A 21,394-nucleotide genomic window follows, 5' to 3' on the forward strand; every position below is an offset into this window, starting at 1 on the left:
TGACACTCTTCAGTCCAACATACAAAGACAACAAAAATCAATACTCTTGAGGAGTGGTTGGAGGGCCTTTATCTTTTGCGGCTGATGATTTGGCTGTGTGAATTATTCATTGCAGAAAGCTATGGCCTGATGCTGGTGAGCACAGAGGATAGGAATAACAGCTTTTCCTTATCACTCTTAATCTTAGGAGCTGCAGTAATGCAATTCTTAACATTTAGCACTTAATGGTCTGTCAGAGAGGGAACATGATCTAAGACCATTAGGGCTGTTTTGTGCTGAGGTTCAAAACAGGCTTTTTGCCTCTTATCTCTGCCACTGAGCTGACTAAGGAAGCAGAAAACCATGAAAGGTGCGAGGAAAGTCAGGTTTCGGGATATGATCAGCCTATCAAATGGCGTTCCTCCGCTTTTTTCCTCTTTTACTTGTAATCTATGCATTCACATTGCAGTATTGTGCAAATACTACTGACCTGTTTCAACTGTGAAAACCTCACTTATAGGTTTATTGAATAAAACAAAGACACGTTTTCTTGGTGATGGTCGTCGTTTTTAACTCTTTGTACAGATCGTGCTGCATATCTGCATTTATATCCATATTAATTTCTCAATGAATAACTATGTTGAGAAATACTGGTTGACAACTTTTCTCCAAGACATAAATGAGCCACAAATAAAAAGAACAAATAAAAAAGTAGCCTTTGACAAAATGTTTTGTAATTTTTAGTAAAATATAAAAAATGGCAATAGAAAAATGGACAAATACTATCTAAACTACTAACTAATGAATAAATTAATTGATTAACCATGTTAATGCATACTGAAGCCGAGAACGGCCATGCCCCTTTTTTATTTTTGCACAGTTTTTTTCTTTTTTTTGGCACTGTTTTCTTGTTATAATGACTTATTATTTCGTTATCTCGATATAACAAAGATCGTTTTCTCGTGATAACTAATTAATTATTTCGTTATCTCGATATAACGAAGGTCAGGTGTGATGATTGTGTGCTGGATCTGACCATCCTCATTTCAGCCCACGAACTGCCACCGGCTGCTTCCGGTTAAATAAATGTTGTTAACGTTACCTTAGCTCAAGCAGCCGGTGGCAGCTCGTGGGCTGAAATGAGGATGCTCCGGTCCAGTCCAGCAATATCGAAATAATTAATTCATTATCACAAGAAAACGATCTTTGTTATATCGAGATAACGAAATAATAAGTCATTATAACGAGAAAACAGTGCCAAAAAAAAGAAAAAAACAGTGCAAAAATAAAAAATGGGCATGGCCGTTCTCGGCTTCCGTAAATGCAACGTGGTATTCAATCACATGTATTGATGCATAGCAATTATACATGATGCTCCTGAACGTTAGCTAACAGTAGCTAACGATACTGGTTATTGGAATGGTACCAACAAAACAATTAGGCTAACGTGCCAAAGTTTATAAGGAAACATCTATCTTTCTTGTTTCCAGGCATTCATAGGAATAAGTGCAGGATTAATGTATGCTGTTGACCAACAAAATCTTACCCTAGATGTTTCCTAAAGGAAAATAAAAGTGTTAATGTTATCCAGCGGTTTAACTTCTCCTCTCAAGCCAAACCACAAACATGAACAGTATTTTAGTGAACAAGTGAATCCAGCCTCTGGGTGATGGAGCTGGTCTGCCGTGGAGAAAACAGGAAGCTGGAATAATACCAAGTGAGAAAGAATGACAGTGAGTGAGTGGCTCTGCTCATGCAGCCAAAGTTTGGGAATAACAACTGTATTTACTGGGGAGAGGTACTGAGGTGATTCTACTCTCCTCAGTCTGGGGCCAGTGTAACAATACAAAGACACCTCCATAAGCATAAAATCTCAGTGCAGTGCAGACATGTAACAGAGCTGAGATCCTGTGTCTTCTTAACATGGCAGGGCTTGGGCAGACAAGAATGACTGACAATGTCCTCACTGCTGTATATTTCCAACAGCATTTTTGTTGTTTGGTGTCACCGGTCTGAAGGATTGTTACCTTTCTAAAACATAGCTCTTAGTGCAAAGTTAGCCTGGGGGTGGGGTGACTAACTTTTATTGGCTTAAAATAAGTCAGCTTTTATGTTTGTCAAGATGCCTAAGGTCCATTAAACTAATCTAAGAGCATAATTACACTACAATCCAATTAAAATATCTTTGTGAAATGGACCCATATTTAAACAGATAAACTGATTTTCTGCTAACTTCGTGATAGAGGAGTATGACACTCAGCCACAAGCATCATAATATGACAAAGGTACAAATAAGGCATAATTTATACAACAAAAATATCCCCTTTAAAAACTTAATTAAAATAATTTCAGGTTTGTTGGAACTAGACTGAAATGTAAAAATTAAGACGGCAACTAAATAAAAATCAGACCACAAAACTAACACTGCTCCACATACATGCAGATGCACTGAAACAATGATTGCAGACTGTAAGACATGACAGACATGATGTCAAGTGCACACAACATTTTCTATCCCCAAAAGTTGGATTGAGTTAAGGTGTGAGTAAAATTATTTTCCCGAAGCCAAAAAAAGAGCCCATAATAAAACAAAAATCCTAAAATTAACATAATACTCTCAGAGCCATTGAAGTTTCTTGCTGTCAAAGCTCACTTCTCGTACAAACAAGTCTCTATCTGCTGTTCTACAATGGAGGATGGTGCTACAAGTCAGCATCTGGCATATGAGACATTTCTTTGTCATCCCCCAACACCCCACCCCCCTAAAGAAAAAATGACAAAGAACTGTTGTTGCAGAACTCAACACAATGCTGAACCCATTCAGTACGCCACTGTTGGATGTCTGCTCTAATTAGCTTAGCTTAATTGATTGTTGTGTGCTCAAGTGTATTTGATTAAGTAAGGTGATGTTGGTGGTGTGCCAGAGAATTGTTAAGATGTTATTCCTACAGTGGTTGACAGAAGTGAAAGTTAAGTTCAAAAACTGATTTTTGTGGTTACAGAAGAAGTTCTTGGCCCTCTACTGCATGTGACCGCCTCATACTTTAACCACCTACGTAAAATGATATATGATTTATTTTGCTGAATTCATCACTCATTGTGCAAATGTTTTTGGCAGATGTGCCTTAGAGAAAACATAATTATGGATTATGTTCCCGGCAGCATTTGTCATCCTTTCCACAAAGTACTATATCCTTGTAGCTACCTCACACTTGGGAGTCATGTACTGAGTCCTGTGTGTTGTAAGGCTAAGGTTGCAAAACAGTTTAGTTAAAGGAGCTACTTGTAAGTTTTGCTACATAGCCAGCGTTAGCATTAACACCTGTTTAATTAACAGTCTTGACAAGATGCCATCGTGTTTACAAGACAAAAGGTACACTATATGAGCAGTGCTACCTCTTCAGGGCAGACTGGACGCTACAGTGACTCGGTATCGGAAAGTGACGAGACCGAGCAGGGGTTAACTGTTAACATGCTAATGTCAGCAGATGAGGAGAAGTGATAAAAATAGAAGCAAAATAAGATGGTTGCTTTCCACCTCTGTAGACTCTTGTAGCTCTTGGTGAGTAAATGGAAGAAGTTTGATGCTGAACTTACAACATTTCCCCTAGACTGGTAAGTAAACAGCTGTTAATGTTAACACTGGATATATAGCAATAGCAAAACTTACAAATAGCCCCTTTAAGGTGAAGGAAAGACCATGGTTTCATTTGAGAAATATAGTGGTTTTGATTCAGTTTTATAAAAAAAAAACTAACTCCCATTTGTTATCACTGACTTTTTTAATCTTCTAACAAAGCCAATTGTCCTAACCTTAAAGTGACACTATGTAAGTTTTTTTCTAATATTCTTTTTAGTTGAAATATGTTCCAAAACATATTTTAATGTGGAGAGGTTCTGTCAAAGGCTTCTGTGAGCCAGACTCATTGAACAGCCTGGCAGCAGTGCAGAGATATTCCCCTCTGAAGTTTTTGAGCCTCGCCCTTCTAACCAATCAGAGAAGGCCAAAGTAAGCTCATGGCTGTCAATCAATATGAACTTCTGATCTACTACACCTCTTGCACAGAGGCTTCAAGTTTATATTAACTGCTGGAAGATGACGCTATGGCTGACTCACTAAGCTAGCATGCTTCTGATTCCTGCATTAGCTGAGACAGTGAACACGACCAGGAGGTAGGTGAAGGGCTGGGCGGGGCATAAAGGAGCAGAGAGAGTTAGTCTCATGCTAGAGCTAGCTTGACTTCCAGAACCTGCATACTGTAGCTTTAACTGTAATTGCCTGAACATGATATAGTTTGCATGAATGGATACTGGATACGGTCGGTGAACTTTTTGCAGTTATGTTCAGTGTAGCATTTTGTATATGAATGTAGTTTTTAGGAGAGGAGGTTTGAACCTAATACACTTACACTTGTCACCTATCTTGTAATCTGTAGGTAGGTTAGGTAACGAAATCAACAGCTAAATTCATGTCACTTGTGCAATAAAAACAGATGCTGCTAGCAGTCAGAAACATTTGTCTCTGTGGATGAATCACTTTTCTTGTCGACTCTTAGTTGAACAGTAAGCCATGTGGCACTTGTAGAAATATGATGTAACTTTAAATCACGAGCTTTGTGAATAATATTTCATCTAATTGTGCTGTTTTTCGTTCATGATTTTTTGCGACCGTAGATATATCTCTTCCCTGCCATCTGTCTGTCTGCCATTTTCTGAACAGCCAACCATACATTATAGAAGTAGAGGTAGACAGTTGACCATGATTTTTACAGCAATAATGACAGACAGGAATTATGTTGTGGTCTACAGCCATGGCCACGGGGGTGTTATAAAATGTTCATACAATTCCTCTATTGAATATGAAGGAGCCACTATGAGTCATGTTGGGGAGTTTATTGAAAGAGGGTAGTGCTTTTTGCTTGACTCTTATCAAGTCATGTAATGTACTCCACTCTAAATTGCATATACAGTATGGATGAAAACTTCAAATGTATGTGACTGAGCTTCACTTGATCTTATGTCTAAGTAGGTCCCACATTATCACACGTCCCTGCTGTGAGCACAGAGTACCCTCCATGTATCCTTGTTAGCATGTCCTGTAGCAGCTCAGCGGGCCCAGAAGACACCAGGGAACTGCTCAAAAGGCTGCACCTGGAAAGGCGTGATGAGATGAGATGTGCTACAGTGAGCAGGGAAATGAAGATCAGTGCGTCACTCATGGATGATGGGGTGTCACGCCTTAAAACACTACACTTCTTCCTCTACCTCCTTGCTCTCTGCTCTCTGTTTATGATCTTTCTCCAGGCTGGAAGGGAAGAAAAAAAATCAGTTTTCACAGGTGTATTTTCATAGGTGTATTCAGGGTATATATTGCAGCCTTTCTCTCCTGCTCTGTGTTCAAAAGCTTTAATCTTAAGATCATGTTCCTGCTTTGCCTGAAAATAGCTTTGGAGAAAATTACACAGCATCAACACATCCTTGCCCAGTGTACTTTCTCTTGCAACTTCGGTTTTCATTTGCACGTGACAGAGGTGATTAATCTTCTGCACTTTGACCTGTGCAGCCTCTGTTTGAGTGCCTGTCTAATTGTTTCTGTAATATGACTGCTCATTCCGCCACTGTTCATTAGCAGTTGAACAATGATCTGGGATAGCACGAGAGCTTCAGGGATACAAACTCATCAGGGGGGAAAAAAAGATGATGAAGATGCAAACCCCCTGGGGTTCGGGGGCATGCTCCCGTGGGATGAAAAATTTAGATTTACAGTCAATTTTAGCATGAGGATAAACTCACATTATAATTAATGTAAGCTTACACATTTGAGTGTGTGTGTGTGTGTGTTTGGGGGGGAGGAGTTATGCCACTATTATGGAAACAGGAGCTTTTTTTCAACAACACAGAAGGCATCACAGAAGTGTGGGACTTTTACATATAAATGAGCAGCCGTTACAATCAAGCTCTCACCAAATGATGCTGATTACAGGTCCCGCATTGTATATAAAGGTAGATGTCCATGTGTTGTTTGATTATAGATCAGGTCTAGGTTCTATATTAATACTGTGAAATTATCAAAGTGCTCAGTCCTCAGAGAAATGCACACAGTCTGTATTCAGAAACTGATCCTTAAAACAAGCTGTCAGGACTTCTGTAACTTTGTGATGTCACAACAAAGCAGTCACCGCCTTTAGCCATGCCCTAAGTCCCGCCCAGCTGGACCCACCGTCCAGCCTGGCAGGATTTGGTTTCTCTGAGTGTTTACCTGAAATCTGCTATATTTTTAATGAATCACTCAAAATCAGCCAATCAAAAGAGAGGATCAGAGCCTCCTCTCTTCTGACTGGCTCACCGACCTGTTGTTACTAGAGCTCCAGAGAGAAGCCTGAGAGAGGAGATGTAAAACTACATTAAGATGGTTTTTGGTTCTTAAAACCATAAATATATCTTTTTGGATGGATCAACACTTTAAATAAAACATAGGAAAATGTAAAATATGGGACCTTTAAGCCTGTCAGTTCCTGGTAAATCTCAGTATTTCATAGTATACTGGAGTTTTAAATCTGGTGTCCGTGGTGCACTGATAGCAACCACTAATATTGATTTGTCAGAGCAGTAGAGTGGAGCAACCATGGAGATGGAGAAGGCTACAGGAGCTTTGAGTATGGTGGAGTCTATGGTGGTTAAATCTAGGGAGCATGCAAGAAAAGTTTCTGATGCTCCAGGTATAAAAAAAGTCAGACTCAGTGTTCAGAGGAAGGATTACACTCTAAAAGAGAAAGAGATCGATGGTGAAGACAAACGCAGATCACTATTCGTATGGATCATAAGCACGTATCCGCAGTGTTTCGGGAAATTACTCTCATTGCCAGAAGGGGGAAACAAAAGTTCTGCACTGCAGGTTTAAAGACAAATTGTTCTTTCATATCGAAAAACAAACATGATGACGTGGCCAGTCAGATATTGTTCCACCTGCACTCTCGCCTGACGTTAGATTAAGTGTGTATCTGTGGGTGGATAAGGATTGTCCAGAGGAGACTGAGTCTTAGAAAAGAAAAATATCATCAGTTGTTTTCTTACATGGCCCACACTTCACGTTCAGTTTACGAGTGAACATTACAGCAGCTTTTCATGCTTGTTTTTATGCAGTGTTCTGCAGTATCGGCTTTACCCAGAGGCTTCACAAGACTTCTGAAGGTGTCATGTCTTCATTGACTTCATATTTTCCTTTTTTGACAAAACATCTCCCTGTCTGGATCATAAAGAGAGATCCTGACATGCTGAATTTTTCGAGGTGTGTTTTTTATTCCACACTAGACACATGTCAGTTTGGGAAGAAAAAATGTCCTTTCTATGACATAGAAAGTTACAATCTGATGTTGGAGCACATGGAAACGAATAAGGAGAGTTGAAGAAGATTGTTACCACTCTCATAATTGTATGCTAAATATGAAGCTACATCCAGGAGACGGTTAACTTAATGGCATAAAGACTGGAAGCAGTGGTTACTATACCGTGTGCCTAAACCTAACCAAGTCATAACCATCATTATAGTTACGATGGCGATACGATAGTTACGCTGTTCTCAGTACAGTCCGCATGTTTATGATTGTAACCGTGACAATCAAGGTCTGGTAAGCCTGCCGCAGCAGGGGCGCTATTTCAATAGACACTCCTATGGGTCGTACCAGAGGGCTGAAAAAATAACCTGTGTGTAGTTCAGGTTGGAGGATTTGATGCATTTAGCAGCTGAAGAGCCAGATATATCCCCTCAGGAGTTTGTAGGGACCAAAGACAGAGCTGAAACAGAGAGAGCATTGAACCAAATGGTCAGAAAAATACCTGAGAATGAATGCTAATTTCCTCCATAACCACTGCTAACAAGTTATCCATGTGCGTTTTAAAGGTGTTTGTTTATACTACTCAGAAGAGGCCAAAAAACAATTATCTAACTACAATATATGTCTTAATTTAAGCCAAGAACATTGGCTCACAATTAGTCACAGTTTAGATTGCTTCAAACCCACAGCTGGCATGTGGTATTTTGCACCATAATAGACATAGTTTGAAAATGTTGTTTCTTAAGGTGAATTTATCTAAAAGCAAAAAACAAATCAAATGTAATTAATTTCTACACCTTACCATGTACTAGAAATCTATTAATCAACATGCAGCATGGCTGAAAGCATATAACACATGTATGCTTTCAGCCATGCTGCATGAAGCCACTCGACAAAAATAAGGTGGACAGAAAATAATATATTGACAGAATGTTGAAAACATATCTCTGTCATGCAATCAACCTTTGAAATAATAAGTACTGTTAGATAAATACACACAGTATAGTATATACAATATATACTATACTGTGTGTATTTATGGTTATATCCCCCCAACTTATCAATTTGTAATTACTAGCATCCTTCTTTAAATGCACAAATAACAGCACATTTATGTTTAACCTAATGTTTACAGTAAATACTTTCACAGACCAGTGCCAAACTAATTCACTACATGGAAGTGTCTGTAAGTATTCTCCACTCAGAGTTTTCTCCTGTGTTTAAGTATGTGACAGGGAAAAGATTCTACAGAGAAAAATGCATAGTATTGGTCACAAGAGGGCATGTCACCCTATAAAACAACCAACTTGTTAATGACTTTTTCAGGAACTAATTTTCTGCTTTGTGGCGCAGCCCATAAAACAAGGTTATTCTCCTCCATCAAGGGATGAATAGAGATTTAACTGTCTTTGCTGTTTATTGTCACACAGCAACATTTACACATTGCTTATGCCACAAATTGAAGAGGGTGTCTGTTGACTTTGTCACTTGTTTCCTATGTTTTTGTTTTTTTTCATCCATTAAGTGCAAGGGTAAAAGCACTGATCCATTCTGCATGTCGACAACAATCTCAAGTGTTTATACCCTAGATGTTTAACAAGAGCCTAAGTGTCCCAGCGTTTCACCTCCCTGGTTTTGCATATTCTGCATCTTTTTTTCAAATAGTCAAAACACAGGATTGCAGCAGCAGAAATCAATTTGACAGTAATGCTGAAATTAGCTGTAAAATGCTGAGCTCTCACCATTATACAAGCCACCCCATGCACTGTAATTCTCCCACCTGCTAGCTCTGCCATTACTCACTTCCAAACCTCAGGGGTTGGATATGTGATGACTTGGGTCTACCAGATGACAACGTGATTTTAATATATGTGGAATGATGAGAGTTTTGTTAAACACACACACACGAACACACACACACGATTTGTGTTTTCACGATTTGTGGAAACCCTGGTGTGTGTGTGTGTGTGTGTGTGTGTGTGTGTGTGCGCTGACCACTCAATTAACACAACATCCCCTGACAAGGCATCATAAAAAAGACAAAGAGGCTCCAGTGATCTTGAAATTCTGCAAAACACTATTCAGAAAAGCTGGTCATAAGGGCGTTTACAGCTTTCAGTCAAACTATAACCTTACTGATGAATGACTGCAGCGCTATGACTTAATTATGACTGCACAGGAAATACTGTCCATCCCTAGTAATGACCCCAATGGCCATCGATAAAAAGGCCTGATAAACGCAGACTTCCTGAGCATGGAAGGATAAATACAGCCTGAGTAATGAGACCCAGGCTGCAGAGGATGACAGCTCTGCTCTATATCATATGCTGCTCTGTGGTTCTGGGGTGGCAGTTTGGGGAGGGGGAGGTGGAGGAGGGGAAGTGGCGGGGGGGGGGGGGGGGGGGGTTGCTTTGAAACCTCAGTGCGAGCTCCCTCATTCGCGGCTGGTTTTCAGACACAATGGTTGTGTTCTTCGAGAGAAAATCACCTGAGATATCAGAGAGACAATAATGAGAAATTCCATTTTCAGTCAACTGGTGCTGTCTGCTCAACTCTCTCGTGCACTCTCGAGTGAAAAGCAATTGCATCAATCTTACACATACAGTCTACTGGGATGAATCTTTTGAGTGTGGTTCGCAGCGGCCCTAAGCACACATCAGAATAACATCTCCTGCATTTCAAATGCAGTTCATCCTTCACACACTGCGCTAATTAACACCATAATTGATTAATCCATTAGATGATTTTTATTCTTAGTCCATCTGAGGCTAATAGATGCTCAATAAACTAGCCATTTAAAATGTGAAGGAAAAATTCCATTAATTGTCGAGAAAAAAAAATTGTCTGGCTCTATTTCATGCTTCAGAGGCTTCACTGTCCTGTAGAGAAAAGACAGATCTTGAGGAGGTTAGCAAAGCAGTCATTAGCAGACTGAGGATCTAAGTGGACACAATAGAGCCATGATGCCTCCTTTTGAATGGCAAGAAACCATCACGAGACATTTTCTTCGTGGGATGGCACGCACAGAGAAGATGAGAAAAGAATATGGAGCAAATTTTTCAAGTCAGTGATGCCATGTCTACACAGTAGGAGGTGTGTTTTGCTTAGCAACTACAGCATCAGTGAATTTCATTCATTTATTAACTGAATGTAGTAAGACTTCCCAAGTTAATACGCTTTCTCCACCGAGTCGATCATCACCCTTTCTCCGCTCTTTTGCAGGTCAACTAGGAATGTTCTCCATACATTCTTACTAATTATCACTGGTCTCACATATAAATTGATTTTTTTTTTTTTTTAAGGGAGTAGATCTTCTTAAATCCCACTCCCTATAATTAAGGCTTATATCGGGATAATGGGAAAATGGTGGATCAAAGGTTGAATTAATTGCAGACTTGAGCATGTAATTCAGGTACTAAGAGTGAAGACATGTCTTTCAAAGAAAGAAACAAAGAGACACACAGGCTGGTTGACAAGAATGAATATATTAAACACATGTTTAGATATATTTTCAAATCCTCAAGATTTTGTAAATGTGGCAACTCTCTTTAGTCTTGTTGCCACCTAATGGTGTCTCTCCCAGGATTTCAGTACACACACACACATAAAACAGCTGTAGAGCTTCTAAACACATGTTGTAGTCACGCTGGAGTCATGACCTCATGGACGGTAACGTTGACACACACCGCTTTGGTCCAGACTGAATTATCTCAATAACTGCTGGATGGATTGCTGTGACATTTTGTACAGACATGTATAACAGCCAAGGTATGAATCTAACTGACTTTGGTGATCTCCTCACTCTTCTTTAGTGCCACCCCGGGGTTGACATTTGTGCTTTTGAGTGAAAAATATCATCAACTACTGGATGGATTGCTATGAAATTTGGTACAGACGTTCATGTCCCCTTTAGGATGAATTGCATTGCATCTTTTCCCTTCAGCCTCGGCACTGCTTAGTGCTAATTAGCAAACAAAGATGTGAAGATGAGAAGATAACTAACGCACCAAACTAAGGTGGTGAGCATGGGAAACATTGTAACTGCTAAACATCAGCATGTTAGTTGTTAATTGTCACTGGGTACATGCCAACATGCTGATATTAGCATTTAGCTCCAAGAACCACTGTGCCAAAGCACAGCCTCACAGATATTAGTGTGGTTACACTACTAAAAACACAAAATGGGAAAACCTTCCAACTGAAACATCGTTTGAACTCTTTACCTTTTCACTAAAACCTTGTTCTATAAATCAAAACTCTGGAAAATATTTAGTAGCTTCATATACTGACCTCGAAGGACTTTTAATTTGCAATCCAACTTGGAAATTTAAAAGGATAAAAGCTGTTTGAAGCTCTGACATGAATGGGTTGATATTCTGGGATATTTGTGTATTCACTTTCTTGCTGAGTTAGATGATAAAATCAATATACCTTATGTCTCTTTTAAATACCAGGTTACATCCAGGCAATTAGCTTAGAGCAGAAACACAGAGAAACAGCTAGTGCGGCTCTGTCCAAAGGAAACTGTCCACCTGCCAGCACCTCTGAAGCTCACTAATTAACATATTTGTTAAAAAAAAAAAAAGCACAAAAACCATGTTAAAATGACAATTTGCGAGGGTTATGTGTTGGACTATTTCTTTGCCAGGCACAGTTACTTCACCTTTCTGTTGTCTGATGCTAAAATAATCTAATGAGCTGCTAGCTGTAGCTTCATATCTACTGCACAGACATGAGAGTGGTGTCAATCTTACACTGGATTTTTGTAAGATATTCTAAAAGTTTTCCACTGTTCATTTTGGCTACCTGTGGCTGATGCCAGTCGCCCTACAACTGTGTTTAACAGCTTTTCTTTTTACAACTTTACAAACCATCAGATATGCACGCATAATCTCACTGCTCTTTGAAAGCCTGAACTCTTAACAAGATGTGCTGCGGTGCTATGTGGCTGCTAAAAACCCAGGGAGTCATAAATATATTTATTACAGGCCTAGTAAATGAGGAGGGTGAAATCATTACAAATACACATTCCTTGGGGGATAAATTATGGCACAGTGAGACACTGAAAGTCACACCTCTGAAATAAGCATGGAAGTGGGGGTTTGTTTTATTTTTTGTTTTTTTTATTATTGCTTTTTCACTGTATGTGTGTGCATTTATATTTGCATGTGGTCTGTACTATGCCACATTTTAATGACAGTTTTGGACTTTAAACGAGCTGAGAGTTGGACAGAGCATCTAATTAGGGACGTACAGTTGAAGTCAGAAGTTTACATACACCAACTGTTGAAGTTATTAAAACTCATTATTTAATGAGTTGCACAGATTTAATGTTGGCAAATTATATTTTTGATGTAGATTAGTTTTATGTCATTAAAGGTTTTACGTCACATTAAGCAATCTACCAGAAATTGTTGTGATTGTGAGTATTTTCAGTGGTTTATTTTCCCTTGAAAACAGCACTTTCCTTTGGCGCTACAAAATTTAAACCACTGAACTACCATATTCCTACGCACAAGCGCACCAGCGGAGCACACTGTATTACATCGCTTTCTGATTTACTCAGCTGACCTGCAGCTGTGGCGTAATACAGTGCACTGCGTAGGTGCCCTTGTGCGGTTAATTGCTGCTCTTTTGCTATATAAATAGTATAGTAGTATATAAAAAGTTTATTATTATTATATATTATAGTTCAAGTCAGTTAGGACATCAACTTTGTACATGACATGCTGGAGGAATTAGGTACATAAGTATCTATATCCACAGTAAAACGAGTCCTGTAATGACTTAACCTGAAAGACTTCTCAGCAAGGAGAAAGGCACTGCTCCAAAGCCGCCATCAAAAAAAAGCCAGACTAGTTTGCAACTGCACATGCAAACAAAGATCTTACTATCTGTAGAAATGTCCTGTGGTCTGATGAAACAAAAATTGAACTATTTGGCCATAATGACCATCGTTGTGTTTGGAGGGAAAAGGGTGAGGCTTTCAAGCCCGGAGAAAACCATCCCAACCGTGAAGCGCGAGGGTGGCAGCATCATGTTGACTGCTTTGCTGCAGGAGGGATATTTGCATTTCACAAAATAAATTGCATCATGGGAAAGGAAAATTATGTAAATACTATATATTCAAGGAACATCGCAAGAACTCAGCCAGGAAGTTAAAGCCCAGTCGCAAATGGGTCTTCCAAATGGACAATGACCCCAAGCGCACTTGCAAAATTGTGTCAAAATGGCTTAAGGAAAGCAAAGTCCAGGTATTGGAGTGGCCATCACAAAGCCTTGACCTCAATCCAACATAAGATTTGTGGGGGCAGAACTGAAAAGTGTGCATGCACAATGTGTGCGTTTATTTTGACATATCACATTCTTAAAGCAGTGATCCTTACTCATAAGACAGGTAATGCTTGATATGATTTAATGTCAGGAATTGTGCAAAACTGAGTTTAAATGTATTTAGCTAAGGTGTATTGTATGTAAATGTCTGGGTTCAACTGTAAATATTGCATTTATTTCACTGAAGCTGCATTTTTCTTCAGCTAATTTTTTTATATAAAATATATATATTTATGTCTTTGTGAAGGTTATGGTTAAGATATGGAGAGTCTTGAGGGAATTCATATGCAAATCAATGAAGTGTTCTCTAAACAGTGTTATATTATGTGGAAATAAGAAAAATATTTTTGTGCACATTCGAAGTTGCATTTTGAAACACGCTGTTCTCCTGTGGAAGCTCTGATTCAGCAATAAATTGATGTAGCAAATGTTTTATGGTCTGAATGATGGTCAGAGATTCAGTATGAACTGTTGAGGCAAGAAGAACGCAGTGTAAGAATGACCTGTCAAAGCTGCTGGGTATCATCCCTTAAAGCTTTCCAGACATTTTAAGCCAAACTTCACTGAGACTCCCCTTCGCCGACGCTTAGATATCATGCTGTTACACTGCGCTTCCTTAGCTCTGACAGCTGTGTGATTATGTAAATATCTGTGGTTCAGCTTTCACACATTTTCCATAGTGCATGTACTGCGGATTGGAATCAGTGAGTACTGGCGGATTCACAGGTGTTAGGAGATTCAGTGTATTGATAAAGGTGGAGGTGCAGACAGGCTTGACCTCCTGCCCCTGTCAATATCAGTGGCAAATATTGATTCTTTCAGGCAATCCAGTTAAAATGAAGGAAGACCCCCTTTTTTATAATTGAATAATCACAGAATGAGATGAATGATGATGGTGAGGTGGTTTTATCCACATGAGGAGAGAAACAGTTTATTAGTCAGTGGTGTTTGTGGGAAAACAACACTCACATAATGCTCTTCATTCACTGTAATAGGAGCACTTGTGGTATTAGACTTTCCTCCTGTGACAAAATAAAAAAGCCCACATGTCATTTGTGCAAGCAGCTTATTGCGACCCGTAGTTACTTTTTATTGTTAGGCGACCTCTGACCTCATTGTGTGTTTATTAATGTAACCCTGACAACAAAGGCCCTCTAACTTTAAAGAAGCTATTTGTAAGTTTTGCTATTGCCTTCGTTAGCATTAACAGCTGTTTACTTACCAGTCTAGAAGAAACATGATGAGTTCAGCATCAAACTTCACTCCTTTACTTGCCAAGAGTTGTGTCCAGCAGTGGAAAGCAAAATCAATCTTAATTCTTGTATATCATGTCTTCTACTGAAGTTAGCATGCTAACCAGCTAGCCCTGGCCCGTCTCATCACTTTCTGATAGGAACTAACTGTAGCCTCCAATCTGCCCTGAAGACGTAGCGCTGCCCAGCGGACATATTATAACCTCTTGTCTTGAAGACGTCGTCCTCATGTTTTCTGGTTATTCTTTACAGGAGCCACCTCTATGTTGCTATTGCTACATGGCATTAGCATTAACAGCTGTTTACTTACCAGTCATGCCAAGAGCTTCAGCCATCATTGCGTTTAAGACGAGAGGTTATAATACACCCTCTGAGCAGTGCTTCTTCTTCAGGGCAGACTGGATGCTACAGTGACCCGGTATCGGAAAGTCACGTGACAGTCTGAACGGGCCGGGGCTTGCTGGTTAGCATGCATGCAAGTGATAGATATAGAAGCAAAACAAGAAAGTTGTTTTCCACCTCTGGACACAGCTCTTGGTGAGGGAAGGAGTTTGTTTCTCAAGGTTTCTTCTACAGTGGTAAGTAAACAGCTGTTATGCTAAAATTGTCTATGTAGCAATAGCAGACCCTTAAATCCTTAAATTCAAGTATTATTATAGGAATAATGCTGTTCCTTCTTCAAGGAAACTTCAACTTGGCATATGCAAATTGTTCTCTTGGTCCTGTGGGTGGTCTCCAAGTTTTCTGAAAAATCCAAGCATGAGCAAGTTACTTGAGTGACTCCAGCTGGGAAGAAGTGCACTCCTGAATCCAAATTTCCATGAGCGCAGTAGAGATTATTATTTTTCAAAAGAGACATTTGTAGACTACTTACTAATGGATTGTAAGACAAGGAAGAAACACAAAAAATCTTTTCTTGTTTTCTCTTTCTTTCTTGGACCTTCTAACACATATGAATCAGGCTACAGGCTTGCTTCATCTGATAAGATTTTGTCCCACATGCCTGATATCTGTTAAGGTGTTTGTTGTTAGCTGTGAAGGTGTTTGTTGATATGACCTAGAAAAAGAAAAGAATAACTGTTCATTTTAGAGCTACAGCGGAGAGTGTGAAACAAAAAAGAAGAAAGATAATACTGGACTCTATTGCAAGTACACCTGTTTAGTGTTTTTAAAGCAGATGCAAATCTCTAAACTCAAAAAACTTTATTGTGCTTCATTTCCAGATAGTGGCACTTAGTTCTGAAGCTTTGTGCAGAGCAAGATGAATCGCTGAAAATGTTTTTTTACTTGTTTGAAGAAAAGTAAAATACATGACAAAATTATAAAAGATACAGGAACTCCCTTGTAGCACATGGGAAGATATTTATCCTTTGTGGTTTGTGAACATTGGGAGGTTGTGGTGTAAAAACATGTAAAATGATCAGTGTAACGTAAAATAAATGCAACTTCACCGTATTATTACCATATATGAACACATGTTCGCAGACAATGCTTTCATTGCCTAAACTTAACCAGAGATGGGATTGATGCAAACCCCAGTCTCTGTGGTGACAGTCGTGCACACCTGCCATCCACTGTAACTGCTACCCAGCAACTCAGCTGTTAATAACTGTAGCGTTTCATTCACTCTGTGAAGTTGGTGAATGTTCAGAGCTTTGCCTTTGAACATAATCCATAATCATACATGTAATCCGGCGATTACATTTGCACCACAATGTAAGTGGGAAAGCAGTTTAGTTTTATATGAAAATAATTTTTAGGAGTCTGGAATGGGATGCTTTTGTTCCCCACAATGCAGAGGTTGGGGACTTTAGTCACATGACTTGACTTAAGTTACAAATTTGAGAACTTGAGACTTACACTGATAGAAAGACTCGACTTGACTTTGACTTGGTATTCATGACTTAAGACTGGACAGGCTTGAGACAGTTGACTCAAATGGACTCAACATTTTTTTAATTAAAAATTTTTATTTTTATAGATATTTTTATTTTTTAGATGAGTTACATTTTGTTTTGAAACATGATGCCACACATACCTAGATACCTAAATAATAAGACAATAATAAGTTAATAATTTTAGCAGTGAGAGGCTGCAGTCACAAATCTGGACTCTACGTTGTAATAAAATGTCAAGCATCAGTAAGATTTATAAGATGTAAGCAGCTGCAAGAGATTTTGTTATGTTGAAAATAAAGCTAAACTTTTTATGACCTCAGTCTTTAACTGATTTAAATGTGGAAACTGGTCCATCATCAGGATTTCATATAAGTTGACTTGCTTGTGACTTGCACATGCGTGACCTACTCCCACTTCTGCCACAATGCAACTCAGCCACCTTTTGTTGAAGATTCAGCTGTGTTATGCTACAAGTGGGTAAGCCTCAAGAGGTGATGAGGAGCAGGTTACAGAGGTCCACCTCATGTCTTTCTAACCACTCTCCCCCAGAGTTTTCTCATATACAAACTTGTCTTCAATTCCAGCTGAAGCTGACTACAGTGTGATGTGGTGTTGCATGTTTTTCAGCTGCTCTTGCATTAGAGTCAACAAAAACTACATTTAACATTAACATTTTGAGATTTTATATTAAGATGGAAAAAAAATAAATAAAAAAAACTGCGAGGCTTCATAAAATGTGTGCTTTTCTTTTCTTCAGCTGTTCACAGGTATGACAGGTTGCACTCAAAGTCATCTTGAAGGTATCCGGTCCATCAACCTCCCAGACTGTTGGACATCCCAGCAGCACCAGCAGGATGGGGAGGACAAGGAAGGAGGTGAGGAAGGAGTTGTATTAGGAGGAGGAAGAGGGAGTGTGTTCCGCTTGGATGGCCGGAGCAGTGAGGATGCTGGTCGGGTAGGGTAGAGAGGGGAGGGGAGGGAGGTGGGTGTTTGTCTCTTTCTGTCTTTCTCCGCCTGCCGCGTGTGCGTGCGTCCCGTTCCAGCTCCAGCTCCAGCTCCAGCGCGGTTCAAGGAGGGACTCTGGGAGAGAGGGGAGGGGAGACTTGACGCGTCGGAGTGAGTGAGAGCACACGGAGGCTTCACTTTTCCGACATGCAACCTGCGAGACGCCACGCCGTCAGCTACTTGTGCTACTGACACCAAGAGCGAGACAAGAGAGGCTGAGGGATGGAGACACAGTAGTGGCGGTGCCGCACAGAGCATCTCAGGCACAACACACCGCGGCGCAGCTCGTGTATGAATGTGGCGCGACACAAAAGAGAGAGAGAGAGCGGCATCTTTGCGCACAAGTCAGACGGATATTTTTGTGCCGGGAGCGTCGCCGCGACTCGACAGTGATGTCTGTGTGCAGAATTTTGTTTAGTGAGAAAATACGGATTAATCAGAGGCTGTGAATTCCTCGGAGATATTACAGCTGTGTGGACAGGTAAGGCTATTATTATTATTATTATTATTATTATTACTATTATTATTATTATTATTATTATTATTATTATTTCATTATTTTCCGTGCAGTAACTTCAGCACATGTCAAGTTAAACCTCAATCAGCTCAGCAGCAGCGGCAGCTCAGAAACAAATGAAGCACAGTTTACATCCTAACTTTTCACAGATGACATTTTGAGACCGTAGCTATATTGGGGGGGGGTTGCAAACCGGGATTGCCTTCTCTGAATTTCACCCTCTGCTGATCTCATTTCCTTGTGTCTACTTTGTTGTGGGACTATCATGGTGGAGGCAAAGTAATCTGCGAGTGTGTGTTTGTGTTTGTGTGTGAGCGCGACTCAGATCAGTGCAGATGTTTAGTAATCCGCCGGCGTTGACCCTCCCTTCAATAATCCCTGCGGATTTGGTTGATTATGCCGCCGCTGCTGCTTCTGCTGCTGCTGCTGCTGCTGACCACCTACCGCGGCCACGAGAATTCAATCCGCCCGGTCCTGGGTACCGCGGGATTAACGCAGAAAAAACATGAGCTTCAGCGCTGACAGAAATTGTACATGCTTCAGATTCACTCTTGAATAGTGACAGGTAAACCCACCTTGAGTTCGAACTCAAAAGTAAAACCCCAAACTGTTGTAAAATTGAAGTTGTGTTGGTAGTTTGTTGCCTCATGATGCTCATAAATGGAGCTCAGAATGAATCAGCCTGTGTGTCACTGTATCACTGCTTTAATGGTGTTAATCATCTGTCAGTCACTGTATAAGCCTTCCAGTGTTTGGGCCTGGAGTCTGATGGCCAGCAAATGCCATATAAGCCTACTTTAATATGTTTAATAGACGGTGAGCATCTGTGCGGCTTCTGCACATCTAACGTGCCAACTTCTGCTCAAAACCGCTCACTCCAACCATCACTGAAAAGTAATTCAGCTCCGGGAGCATAAAAAATAAGCCTGGCGTGTACAGTCGGGGGAAAATGTGTCAGTGTGATGATAAGACCAGTCAGAACAGACCATGTGCTGCACTGAGCATCCATCTCATGATGCACAGACATTGTTCATTCAGCATTGGGTCTGTGGCTGACTGAGGAGCAGCCTCTGTAACTCTGTGTGTGATCTGTTTCATGGACTTCTCCTCTGACTTGACTCTAAAGTTTAACCAGGGAAACGAGAGAGATGCTTCAGCAGGAAGATTTTTCTAGCAAAGATGTGCAATAAAGACACAAACTGAAGCTTAATTAACTGCAACTTTTTTCTTTTTTTTTTCCACTTTATCTAATGATATCCAGTGGCTGTGTGACGCTGCCCAGATGCAGCCTCACAGGGTGGGAAAAAAACAGCCCTTTTAATGGCTGCTGCCGTCCTGGAAGCCAACAGCCCTGTCAGAAGTGACGGAGCACAGAAGTCACATTAAAAATACCCTAGGATAGGTGCATTTAGACGCGCGGCATAAAAATTTCATTGCACGCATCCCGCAGGAAGTATCGAAGAAATGTCATCAAAGTCATTTTTATTTCATGTCTTTCCAGGAAAAAAACTAGCTCAAGGAACAGAGCAAAGGTACAATGAGTGGTTTTTGCTCAAGAGTGTTTGTGAGCTTGTGTGAGATATGATGGAGGATGTTCAGTGTGCGGCTGTTCCCGCCCTGACTTGCATACAGAGCTGCACTTTTTGCTCCTCACATTGACTTGCTTTGTCACGAGATACTCTGTGAGCACTGAGTTTACAGCCACACAGGCTCTTTACAGTAATCATGGTAGTTTCAGAGATGTTTGGGGAGAGGATGTAGTAAGACTTGTTGCTGTCTTCTCCACCCTGCGTTCACCTGGTTTACGCCTCTTTGTCTCCATGTTGGTCCGCACCAGTGTTACTGTTGGACTCTCATTTCTGTAGAGCTGTATTTCCCTCCCTTCCCCTCGTTGGACCCATTATTTCTACGTGAATGTCTTTATGTTACCAGCACCTCATGCTTCCTACTGACTTATTACAATTTTAGATGTCTACAGAATAGAGACCAAATGATTCATTCATTAGTTGATCTATAAAAAATGAATAAGCAACTGTTTTCATGATAAATAAATTGTCATTTTTCAAGCAAAACTGCCAGTTTCTCATCAGTTACCTGGTCTTTGTCCTGACGTGACATTAAACTGAGCATCTTTGTGCTTTACAGTGTTGGTCAGACAAAACAAGAAATTACAATCTATATATTTTGGCTTTGTGAAATTGTGACGAGGAATTTTATCGACCAAATAATGTCAGAAGAAAGATGTGAATAAAATAAATGATGATTGATTAAACAATGAATTGATTGGTCTACAAAATATCAGAGAGCTGTGTAAAAATTTCCAAAGCTGAGCTTCAAATGTCTCAACAAAAGAACAAATATATTCAATTTACTAAAATAAGACAAAGAAAACCAACATTTTCTCACATTTAAGACACCGGAATAATACATGTTTGGCTTATTCGCTTACAAGATGATGAAAATAATTAATAATCAGAATAGCTGGTGATTAACTTTCTGTTTGTTTAATCGACAAATCCTTTCAGTTCTTATTTGAATGTGTCACTTTGTGGCTCTGGGAAATTGTTGGATTTTTTTCTGTTTTTTTGACGTTGTCATTCCTGAAATACTTTGTTTAAAAGAATAGCACTTTGATAAATAAAAAAAAAAAGAAAAGTAAAAACAACAAAACATATATTTGTGTTTGTTTTTTAATTCCAACCAAATCTTCTTACAAACTCTTAGGTTCATCTCATGATCCCTTGTGGAGCTCCCAAACCCCAGGTTGGGCACCACTGCTGTCCAGTTTCTGTCCTCCTTGTCTCTGACCTGATGTCTCTTTCACTCTAACAGACAGTGTAATATGTGACAGGTGTATATTTTTATGACCACCTTGATGATCAGACAGCGTTCACTCACAGTAACAAGCAGCAGATAAAAACAAACGCCTGGTGTCAGCTGTTCGGCTGCTGCTTTGCAAAGCTAGACTCTCCACAGCACCGTAATGGATGAGGAAGCTGCGGGCGCCTGATACTAGTTCAGTGATGTGCGGTGTGGTTTCAAGTATGCCATGCATTACTTGATTGAATCTGGCAT

General features: G+C 39.9%; 1 protein-coding gene across 2 annotated transcripts in view; it reads left to right on the forward strand.

The window, feature by feature from the left end:
* Positions 1-17,857: 17,857 nt before the first annotated feature.
* Positions 17,858-21,394, forward strand: part of cntn4 (contactin 4) — a 159,879-nt gene continuing 156,342 nt past the window's right edge. For both annotated transcript variants that reach the window (XM_023424797.2, XM_023424798.2), the window contains exon 1: positions 17,858-18,283. The gene's annotated coding sequence lies outside the window, so the exon portion shown is untranslated. The remainder of the gene's footprint in view (positions 18,284-21,394) is intronic.

This window comes from Seriola lalandi, unplaced genomic scaffold (genome assembly GCF_002814215.2).
Source record: "Seriola lalandi dorsalis isolate HSWRI2012SDOR001 ecotype SW California unplaced genomic scaffold, Sedor1 jcf7180002054748, whole genome shotgun sequence".
NCBI lineage: Eukaryota > Metazoa > Chordata > Actinopteri > Carangiformes > Carangidae > Seriola > Seriola lalandi.